The sequence below is a fragment of the Schistocerca americana genome, chromosome 8, assembly GCF_021461395.2.
Source record: "Schistocerca americana isolate TAMUIC-IGC-003095 chromosome 8, iqSchAmer2.1, whole genome shotgun sequence".
NCBI classification, from domain to species: Eukaryota; Metazoa; Arthropoda; class Insecta; order Orthoptera; family Acrididae; genus Schistocerca; species Schistocerca americana.
The window spans coordinates 431,408,794-431,420,917 of record NC_060126.1 but is presented as its reverse complement, the minus strand read 5'-3'; positions in this window follow the sequence as shown (position 1 = coordinate 431,420,917).

Genomic DNA, 12,124 nt, shown 5'->3' with positions numbered 1-12,124 from the left:
CGAGTTGGGGTGGCAGTCACTGAAACAAAGGCGGTCTTCTTTGCGGCAGCCGGCCGCGGCGGTCTAGCGGTTCTAGGTAGAGATGGGCAAAACTGTTCTTTTCAGAGATCGGATCAGAACTGTTCACTCCCTGAAATGAATTAGCTCTTTTTCATGACTCACCACTCATTCACAACAGAAAATAAATGGAAGGCACATTGCCCTTTAAACTTGGTTTATTCCAGTACTATACCTGTATTGTGATCTTATTTGATCCTATTTTGAAGTAACACAGATAATGAGTAAGAATTTTGTATTGTTTATTGAAATTTTCACGATATGACAAAGTTTTTGATTATTGATTTATTTTGCACTATCGTGGTTTTTTGGGTGATCGGAAAATGTTGTAACTTGAGATTTACATTAACAATATATTTGGCTATAATGTATTAAAATTTCATTAACCTCATACAAATACATCGCAAGCCATATATTTTTAAAGTGAACATTTCCTTCCAAAGACACCGAAAATCGCAAAATCCGTACTACAATAAGAGAAAAATATATAAATTTGACTGTAAGACCAAAGTGCTGCATATAGCCTTCTGCAGAATAAAACAAGGAAAAATTGGTGTATCACTTTTGCTATACGTTTATCGGTTCGCTCGTAATTGAAGTGTAAATTCGAGTGACCATAATAAAAAACCCTATAGTAAGAGGAGCCATCAGGAACCTAATCTGATCAGTTTAAACAAATAAAAATAAAATAAAAACAAATGATGTATACATAACATAATTATGTAATATACATAACGGTATTACTACGAAGAACAATATCCAGTAGAGACTAACTCCGATGCAGAGGCGCTGAGTCAAGCAGGTCGAGCCGCGAGCTGTATTACTGCGCGAGCTAAGACCCCAGAGACCAGAGTGACACCTGAGTTGCTTTGCTCGACGCTCTGGCAGAGTCGAGAACGGTGGGGTGAGCGTTGAGCGGGAGAGTTCCGAGGGTGGGGGGAGCGGTGAGCGGCCACCACTCACCCGCTCGGAGACTAATCGTCCGTTCTCTTGCGAGCAGGTTGTTGCAAGTAGTTCTTATGTTCTCCGCGAGGAGGCTCTCTGTCCTGTTGCTCGCATCAACTGCCCAGAGGGCAGGACGTGCGACTGAAACGATAGCCGACGGAGCGCTATGCTAAGGTGCGCCAGACATTGCACGCGGCAGAGGAAGCACAGAGAGGGCACGGCATATGTGAAACACAAAATCCAATGGGGCACTGCACAATGCAGGCAGCCAAGGCAGAAGCAGGGTAGAGGCCGGCGCTGGCTGTGTTGTGTGGCGTGCAGTGTGCCCTGACCAGCAGAGGCCCCACTGGTCTGCTCCGACTCTCTCTCTCTCTCTCTCTCTCTCTCTCTCTCTCTCTCTGCTGTGGGAAACGTTTGGAGCTACCGTTCTTTTTTTCTGAATCACTGATTGTTCACTCCTTTGAAAGATTCAACTCTATGAATTAGTTCAGGAGCGGATCCCCCATCTCTAGTTCTAGGCTCTCAGTCCGGAACCGCGCGACTGCTACGGTCGCAGGTTCGAATCCTGCCTCGGGCATGGATGTGTGTGATGTCCTTAGGTTAGTTAGGTTTAAGTAGTTCTAAGTTCTAGGGGACTGATGACCACAGATGTTAAGTCCCATAGTGCTCAGAGCCTTCTTTGCGGCGAGATCTATTTACGAAATTTCAATCACCAACTTTCTCTTCCGAATGCGAAAATATTTTGTTGACACACACCTACGTAGGGAAAAACGATCATCACAATAAAATAAGAGAAATCAGAGCTCGAACGAAAAGATTTAGGTGTTCCTTTTTCCCATGCGTCATTCAAGAGTGAAATGGTACAGAAGTAGTATGAAAATGGTTAGATGAGCTTCTGTCAGGCACTTAATGTGAATTACAGTGTAACCATGTAGGTGTAGATACAGACGTAGATCGGTTCAATATGGGAACTAGAGACATGGACGAGACATTGCATCCGTAAAACGACGTGATCAACAGTTTCTCATTGCAGTTATGGTGGAATCAGAGCAGCTTGTTCCTGTGTAGTGGCCTTCATATCAGGTAGAGACCATACGTGTCTTTTAGACATCCCCAGAGCCAAAAGTCACATGGATTCAGATCAGGTGATCTTGGAGGCCAGGCATTTGGAAAACCTCTGGAGGTAACACGTTCGTAGAAGGTTGCATTAAGCAGATCTCTCAGTGGGCGAGGGACATGAGGTGCTGCCCCTTCTTGCATGAAAACAGTGGTTTCCAAGCAGGAGTCATGTGCTGTGCAAGGACGTTTCGGTAAAGTGCAGACGTCATGGTGCACCTGACAGGTCTTGTGGGTGTATTCTCTTCATGGAAGAACGGACCGAGAGTAAAGGTGCTTGCGAGTCCACACTACACTGTCACATACGGCGAGTTCAACGGTTCTTCGCGCACAGCATGCAGTATAATAGTACTGCAGATTCGGTAGTTCTGTGTTTTCGGAGCATCTTCTAGTGTCAAATGTGCCTCGTCACCCGATGGAATATTGCTCGGCCATATGTCATCAACTTCGATTCGTGCCAGAAGCCGAAGAGCAGATTCGGAACGTTGCTGCGGATCATGAGGTTTCACGTGCTGCACCGCCTGGTTCTGTTTCAGGTACTAGGGTGAAACAGACCACAAAACTTTCCGTACTGTTCATCATGGGATGGACAATTCTCGTGACACTGTTCAAGCACTAGCGTCAGCCGAAGCATATGCTGCATTGTCAGTTACAGCAACTTCGTCAATAGCTGATAACTTCCAGTGGAACAGGACGTCTTCCCTTTCCAGGTGCCACACAAAGCACACACGGATTTCATTGACATCTTCTTTAAACCATTTAATGACATCGGGCCTCTCCTGAGACCTTTCAGATGGCGATACTCTCTCAATGCAGCTCTGTAACTGCTGCCATTCACAAAAAACAATTTCACTAACACTGCACGGTCTCTCTGCTCTATGGCCATACTGTCCACTCAAGTTTTGGATTTTCAAATGACAGTGTGGATATCACAGCGTCGTGCAAACAATATACAGCGCCAGATTTTCACCTGGTGGTCACAAATGGAACTAATTTATTTATTTATTTATTTTTTCCAGCGCAGATAGGCAACGCATTAACGCATTAGCATATCTACTAAGTTCCCCTGCCATACAGTAATTACAGCCTACACTGGGCTCGCGTGACTAGATGCACTTTAATTATAGTCACCCAGTGCTTGACCCGCAAGTGCCGGCTGCGGTGGTCTCGCGGTTCTAGGCGCGCAGTCCGGAACCGCGCGACTGCTACGGTCGCAGGTTCGAATCCTGCCTCGGGCATGGATGTGTGTGATGTCCTTAGGTTAGTTAGGTTTAAGTAGTTCTAAGTTCTAGGGGACTGATGACCACAGCTGTTAAGTCCCATAGTGCTCAGAGCCGTTTGAACCATTTGACCCGCAAGTTGTTGCCATAGTCTTCAGTCGGAGGACTGCTTTGATGCATCTACCCACACTCACCCATCCTGTATAAGCCTCTTCTTCTCCGAATGACTACTGCAACCTACATTCATTTCAACCGACTACTATAGTCATTCATTGTGAAACGTCCCCTTAGAAAAATTTATTGAATTTCTGTGCTGATAAACCTCTTACATTATTTGATTTTCAAATAGCTGAGCAGAACTGAACGTACTCAGACATTTCGCTCTTTACCTATACTGATCAACACTGAACTGACACACAATATTTTTAGCGCAACGCAATCTCACTTTCAATAATTCTTACAAAAGAATGGCCCTGACTAACATTAACCTATACGTTTCACAAATCACTTACCTCACAAAAATCTTCGCTACTCGAACTACTGCAATACAGCGACCGCCACTATTACCAGCTAAATAAAAGATTCAGACTACTGAAGGCACTAACTACTGATAGGCATAGTTAGCAAATGAAAGATTTTGATAGAGAACAAGTGTGGTGTCACCGCCAGACACCACACTTGCTAGGTGGTAGCCTTTAAATCGGCCGCGGTCCGTCAGTATACGTCGGACCCGCGTGTCGCCACTATCAGTGATTGCAGACCGAGCGCCGCCACACGGCAGGACTAGAGAGACTTCCTAGCACTCGCCCCAGTTGTACAGCCGACTTTGCTAGCGATGGTTCACTGACAAATTACGCTCTCATTTGCCGAGACGATAGTTAGCATAGCCTTCAGCTACGTCATTTGCTACGACCTAGCAAAGCGCCATTACCAGTTACTATTGATGCTGTAAAACATGTTCCGTCAAGAGCGATGTTCACCATTTACGAATTAAAGTTAAGTATTCCACAGCCACGTCCTTTTTTTGCTAGTCTCATTTCCTTGACCTTTTCCAGACCTCACGCCAGCCTGCGTGAGTTAAAACGCGTGCCTTTCGGCTTCCTCTCATAGTGGGTTGGCTGTCTTGCCAATCCACAACAACAAGCAATGTATTTACCTTAATAGTGTTCAAAAGTCATAATATGTATATCAGTCCATGATATCCAATACTACAAATTTACTCTTTCTGATGGACACACGTCCAGATCGTCCGCTCTCAAAATTCCGCCATCTCTTTCCCACATCCACCACTGCTGGCGGCTCACCTCCAACTGCGCAACGCTACGCGCTGTTAACAGCCAACTGCCCAACACTACAATAGCGAATATTACAACAATGCCGACCAGCCTCAGACTGCACACAGCACAGTGATTTTCATATAGAGCGCTACATGTCGTTACCAATATAAAAACCTACTTACAATTGGTCTTCCTCTACCATTTTTATCCCTCACACTTCAGTACATTACCAAATTCACGATTCCTTCATGTCTCAGGGTGTGTCCTATCAAGTAATCCTTTGTTTTAGTCAAACTCTGTCATAAATTTCATTTTTCCTCAGTTGGATTCAGTATCTCATTAGTTATTCTACCTATCAATCTAATCTTCAGCATTCCCATACAGTACCAGATCACACAAGCTTCTATTCTCTTCTTCTCTCAGTTGTTGATTTTGATATTTCATTTCCGCACCGTCCTACACACCAGACAATTATCTTCGAAAAGACTTCCTAACACTTAAATGTAAATTTGATATTAATCAATTTCTCTTCTTCAGAAATGCTTTTCTTTCCACTGCCAGTCTGCATTTTATATCATCTCCGCTCAGTTATTTTACTGCCAAAGTGGCAGATTTCATCGACAATTTTTAGTATCTCATTTCCAAATGTAATTTCCTCGGCATCACCTGATATATTAGGACAACATTCCATAATCCTTGTTTTACTTTCTTCGATGTTCCTCTAATAACCGCTTTTCGATACACTAACCTCTCGTTCAGCTGCTCTTCGTAGTCCTTTGCTGTCTCTGACAGAATTGCAGTGCCACTGGCAAGCCTCAAAGCTTTTATTTCCTCTCACTGGACTTTTATTCCCGTCCTAGTTTTCACCGTTGTTTTCTTTACTGCTTGCTCAATACATACTTTGAGTAACGTCTAATACAGGCTGCAACTCTGTTTCACTATTTCACTACCTTCTCAATTACTGCTTCTCTTTCGTGCCCTTCGACTTCAATAACTGCAGTCTGGTTACTGTGCAGGTTGTAGATAACCCTTCTTTCTCTGTATTTTACCCTGCTACCTTCAGAATTTCAAAGAATGTATTTCAGTCAACATTGTCAAAAGCTTTCTCTAAGTGTACAAATGCTATAAACGCAGGTTCGCCTCTTCTTAACCTACCTTCTAAGATAAGTCACTGGTTCAGTATTGCCTCGTGTATTCCTACATTTCTCCGGAATCCTCACTGATCCTCCCCCTGCTTGGCTTGTACTAATTTCTCCGTTTTTCTGTAAATAATATCTTTTAGTATTTTGCAACAATGACTTACTAAGCTGATAGTTCGGTAATATCCACTACTGTCAGCAGCGGCTTTCTTTGTAATTGGAATTATTACATTCTTCTTGAAGTCTGAGGGTAGTTGGCTTGTCTCATACGTCTTGCACACCACATTGAAGAGTTTTGTCATGGCTTCCTCTCTTACGGCTGTCAGTAGTTCTGACGGAATGTCAACAACTCCACAGGGCTTGCTTCGACTTACGTCTGTCATAGTCTTCTCGCAGTATCACATCTCCCATCTCATCTTCATCTACACCTCCTCCCTTTCTACAATACCGCCGTCAACCTCATCTTCCTGGTATAGACCCTCTACGTACTCCTTCAACCTTTCAGCTTTCCCTTCTTTGCTTACCACTGATTTTTCACCTTAACTCTTGATATTCGCATAGCTGCTTCTCTTTTCGCCAAAAGACTCTTTAATTTTCTTGTAGGCTGTATCTATCTTTCCCCTAGTGAAACACGATTCTAAATCGTTACATTTGTTTTCCAACCATTTTTCACTTTCTAGCAATCTAATTTTTAGATTTTTTTATTGCCTTTCGCCTCTTCGTTTGCAGAATTCTTTTCCCTTCACTCCCTTGTCAACCACTGCTCCCCTTTCATGACCCTCGACTCTTAAAATGGTTCAAATTGTTCTGACCACTATGGGACTTAACATCTGAGGTCATCAGTCCCCTAGGCTTAGAACTACTTAAACCTAACCGACCTAAGGACACCACACACTGCAGTTTTGTATTTTCTACTTTCATCAATTAAATTCAATATCTCTTCTGTTACCCAAGGATTTCTATTAGCCCTCGTCTTTTTACCTACATGATCCGAAAGTCATATCACTTCGGAAATGTCCACATCTCAGGAAATCTATGCTTCATCTGTTCCCGGTGAGTATTCGGACCTGTTACTAAACGACTGAACTACGGCGCTATACCCCTTGAAGTAAAAGTAAAGGCCGTAGCGCTAGCCAGGAATCATTCGAGTTGGAACCTACAAATACTGCAAAAGAATGGAGCAACAACAGCCTTGAAAAGAAAGAATGACCTAAAATTTTGGGAAAATGTCGTTAAAGAAGGAACAAGATACGGCAAATACCAGGCGATAAATAAGTGGACAATACGACCGATTTGTTGAACCTCGTCGTCTTAACGAGAATGTAACAACGAGAATACTCCAGGAGTGTGCTGAAGGTGCAGCGCTTCAGTATACGACCAACAAGGATTTTAAATTTGCTGCATCATTATCTAGGGCAAGCAATTTCAAATCGGATTATAAAATTCGTCAGCGGCACGTCATTAAATACGTCTCCCACAAGGAGGTAAAAAATACAGAAAATATATAGAAAGTGACGACTCTTTTCAGCACGCAAACGGTGTCACTTACGACCAGTGTCAATCGTGATTACGTGATAAACAGCGATCAAACAGGATGCGAGTATCAGGTGAACATTCGACGCACTTTATCGCATAAGCGAGAAAAACGAACCATTCTCGCAGCTGGTAGTAAAAAAAAAAAACACATTCCTACTCGGCGCAATATGCCATCACAGCCTCTGCAAAAGTGTTGCCTAAGGTTTTCCTGTGTTTACAAGAAACGAATGTTACATTTTGTCCTCGAGTTATAGAGGAGGTCAATTGCTTAACAGACCAGTTGAAAAATGTTTACATTAGTTTCTCCAAATCTGGAAATTGACAAAAGCGATTTACAGAACATTTCTGGAGAATGTTTTAAATCCATACGTTGCTGATAACAAGTTTTGTCTAATATTGAATTCCTGGGATGGACAAACTAATATTTGAATGTATGTCACCATGTTTATAGATGACGAGGCTCAACCGACGTACACGGTAAATGTAATACCGTCGAACTGCACACCTGTGTGAGAGTAGTGTGATTTTTATTTCTATCGCCAGATTAAAAACTTTATTTCGAGGCTTCAGAATTGCAGTGTGCTTCTGGAAACCCAGCGGGAATTTCACAACCGCACGAATGCAATAACTGTTCACAGCATAATTCATTACCAACTTTCAGCACAGATTTTTCAGGCAATAATATCGTATGCGTGGTAAGCACCAAAATTAATTCTCGAAAAAGGCATATTTTTAAATACAAACCTAGTTCGTTTTCCGCCGACTCTTCGGAAGGAACAGTGTAACTGTCGAAAGATTGCATTCATTAGATGTTGTTGGCGCCGCGAGAGTATTTGTTTCGAATGTTTACATGACAAGTACCATCCATCTAGTTGTTTGAAGAAAAGTGAAGACATATAAAAGTGACTGGAAGAGCCAATGTAAAGTGACCAGGAGTAACATTTTAGTTGTTTACCATCCCAAGAGGTTTGAGAAATTTATTTGCCTATGGAAAAAATACAAGCGAGAAGAATAACATCCGCTACGTTTCCTCGAGATTCGAACCCAGGCTTTTCGCTTCCCAACCTTGGCCGTTTCTTTCTTTCTTTTTTTTTTAAATCTCATTTTGTTCGTTATTTTCGTTTCATTTGTTTGGGGCGGAGGTCCCATGAAACTCATTCAAGTTGATTATTGGTCCATTTACTCAGTTATTTTTCATTACAGAGAGCAGCTAACCTTCTGGGGGAACACGCTGAGCTACCGTGCCAGTTATGTTGGTACATAGGCGGCAGTTACAAAAGTTTCTTTCCTCTATTTCTGGAAAAGAATGCATTTGTGGATCCCATACCTGATGATGAAAAGTGTTATATTTACATTTATCTATCGATCCCGCTAATTTTGAGTCGATTGCTTGTCATAATCTTTAGGGGCGATTTTCTCAAAAACGGGAGGGTCTCGAGCCAAAATATCTTAGAGTCCTTCTTTTTTAGGGTGTACTCAAGGGACCTGCCAAATTTGCGCCGAATCGGATGGCCGTGTCTTAGGCCTTCCCCTTGTGAGCTGAAAATGTAAACGTGAAGGCAAAGTTAAAATCTAGTTTCTGTTCCGTCTCCTGCTCAACGCTGTCATATTTTATCGTCCTGGAGATTACGCGTCAGCTGCAACAAAAAAGAGCGCACTGCATACATCATCTAGAACCGCTAATGCTACTGTACGCGACTTCCATCTCGTAAATTGCAGCTCTCGGTAAAGCCGCTGGATCATGATGAGCCACGTTCAGAGAAAAATCTCATCCTGTGACGGCAGTCACACGTACAAAAAACTGAAACGCAAAACGGTGTTTGAGCAGATACAATGCCGAAGTGGGGTAAAAAGCCGTAAACACCTTTTTAATACGCGTCGGATATTGACGCAGGCACCTGTGGGAAGCCAGGTGTAATCCCGTCAAGACGGTGGTGCCTCTTCTGACGTCTTTCACTGGTCTGAAAGTCTCCTAATTTACGTCACACTGAGTACACAGCTCCCGTCTAGAAATAGCCGCCATTGTTTCTGTCACTGGCCACGCAGAGCACAGCACGTGGTCACGTCACGTGTCTCTCCGGTCTTTACATCTGAATTACTCTCGATGGAACCAGAAAGCAATACAGTTCTATTTTCACGGAGGACAGTCGGACCACTGACACCAATCTGTTGGCAGAATTACGGAATGTCTTAACGACCAAGCGTTGCAACTATTACGCAGAACAAAAATTGTCTCTGTAAAAATCAGTATGGATTCCGCGATCAATGATCTTGGGAAATTCAGTTCCCTCTCTTCGTCTATGAAATCCACAGTCAACGGGGCCGTGTTCCTTGACTTACGGCATTCAATGCTGTTGCGCGATTTCTTTTTTCTTTTAAAGAACAAATGACAAGCTCAAATGGTGTCGTGCCAGGTTTGTGGTTGAATTCACGACTTGCGGTCAACAACATCTGTTACTGACGGAAGGAAATCGAGAGATATGAAGGTTTTCACAAAACAGCCGTCGGATTCATAGAATTATAGATTTGAGTGGTAGCTGTTCTGTCGGACACGTCAACAATTCCTTGAGCGCGACGGCTTTTAGATAAAAAAGATTGAGTGCGGATGCACAACCAACGTTCGAATTCCAACTGGCATTAGGAAATTGGGAGTAGAGGGTAAATAGGCGGGTGCCGTTGCGGTACAGCGAGGGGAGAACTGGGATTTAGGGTCGAAGGGAAAGTTTATCCGGATGGCCGAAGCGCTTAAGGCAACCGTTCCAGAGTTGCCCGGTTCGAGCCCCGGTCCGGCACTAATTTTCAACTCTCGCCGTTGCATTGCCGCAATGCCCTGTGCGGCCGGAAGCCATTATTTAGTTCCTATCTTTTCCCCATTCCGTTTCCTTTCCATTCATTTCATCCCAATTATTCATGTAGATACAAAGGTCATTTTGAGAGTTCCCCAATGGTCTGTTATCGAGCCGTTACTATTTACTATATGTATAAATGATCTAGCGGGTAATGTTGGAGGCTGAGTAAGGGTGTTCATAGATGATTCTTTTGTCTTTGCATTGCCTTGGTAAAGCTTCACAAGTATACTCTACCAATCAATGTTAAGATGATAACAGAGGGTATTTTTTTTATTGAAACACATACACTATAGGACCAAAAGAAAGCACCACAAAGGAATTACCTGCATGGGACGGGACTCGATAGATGGGATTTACATGTACAGACAAACAAAGGATTACAATTTCACAAAAACTGGATGATTTATTCAAGAGAAAGAGCTCCACAAATTGGGCAAGTTAATGACGCGAAGGTCCACCTCTGGCCTTTATACAAATAGTTGCTCCATTTGGCATCGGCCGACAGAGTTGTTGGCTATCCTGAGGAGTGAAATGATGAGGTCCCATACTCCGAGGAGCGTAGGGAACGATGCGGGAGACCTGCACCACCGACTAGGCAAGGTCCTAGCGGAGGTGGTTTGCCATTGCCTTTCTCCGACCGTAATGGGGATGAATGATGAAGATTAAGGCAACACAACAACACCCAGTCATCTCGAGGCAAGGAAAATCCCTGACCCCGCCGGAAATCGAACCCGGGACCCCGTGCGCGGGAAGTGAGAACCATACCGCAAGACCACGAGCTGCGGACTCCTGAGGAGTATCATGCAAAATTCTGTCCAGTCGGCACGTTAGAGAGTCAAAATTCGAGGAAGAGGAGGAGATCAGTGTTTAACGTCCCGTCGTCAACAAGTTCATTAGAGATGGGTCACAAGCTCGGATCAGGGAAGGACGGGGAAGGAAATAGGCCGTGACCTTTCAAACGAACCATTCCGGCGTTTGCATGAAACGATTTAAGGAGATCACGGAAAACCTAAATCATGATGGCGGGACGCGGGTTTCAACCGTCGTCCTCCCACATACGAGTCCAGTGTGCCGAGCAGTGCGCCACCTCACTCAGTCAAAATTCGAAGCTGGTTGGATGGCCCTGACCACAATGCTCCAAACTTTCCCAATTTTCGAGAGATCCGGCGACCTCGCTGGCCGAGATAGGATTTGGCAAGCATGAAGACAAGTAGTAGAAACTCTCAGTGTGTGAGGACGGGCAATATCGTGGCGAAATGTGGGCCCAGGATGACTTGGCATGAGGAGCAACAAAGTTGGGCGTAGAATATCGTCGACGTACCGCCGTGTTGTGAGTGTGGCGTGGATGACTACCAAAGGGCTAGTGATGTGAAATGAAATTGGTTGTTGGGCCGCATGGTGGTCGACAGTCGTGTTGATATCCCTCCATCGTCTGGGGCGTCTCAAGACATGTCTTCGCTGATCATTGTGCCTGAAGACAATTCCACTCCAGTCAATGAGATTCCAGGCCATAGACATGTTTGGAGAAGCCCCAGAGAGCGGTGGGATACCAATATAACTGTTGCTCGCTATATGGCCCAACAATCAGAAGCGATGGTCTAGCGTGCCATTTCTTTCCATAGCGCGACCTCTTTGGTTGTCATCCACGGCACCCTTAAGGCGCAGCGGCACGTCGTCGATATTCTACACCCGTTTAGTTGCCCTTCATGCCAGTCCAACCTTCATTTCAGCAAGATTATCCCCGCCCACACACACCGAGGGTTTCTACTGCGTGTCTTCGTGCTTACCAAACCCTACCTTGCCCAACAAGATCGCCGGATCCCTCTCCAACTGAGATCGTTTGGAGCATTCACGAACAGCATTCCAGAACGCGTTTTCCAACAGAATTGTAGAGGACAAGAAGCTATTTTTAGGAAATATGGTGCGAAATTGTGATTTAGTGTGTTTCAGAGCGTGATGCGCCAGCCTCATGGCAAATGGCGGAC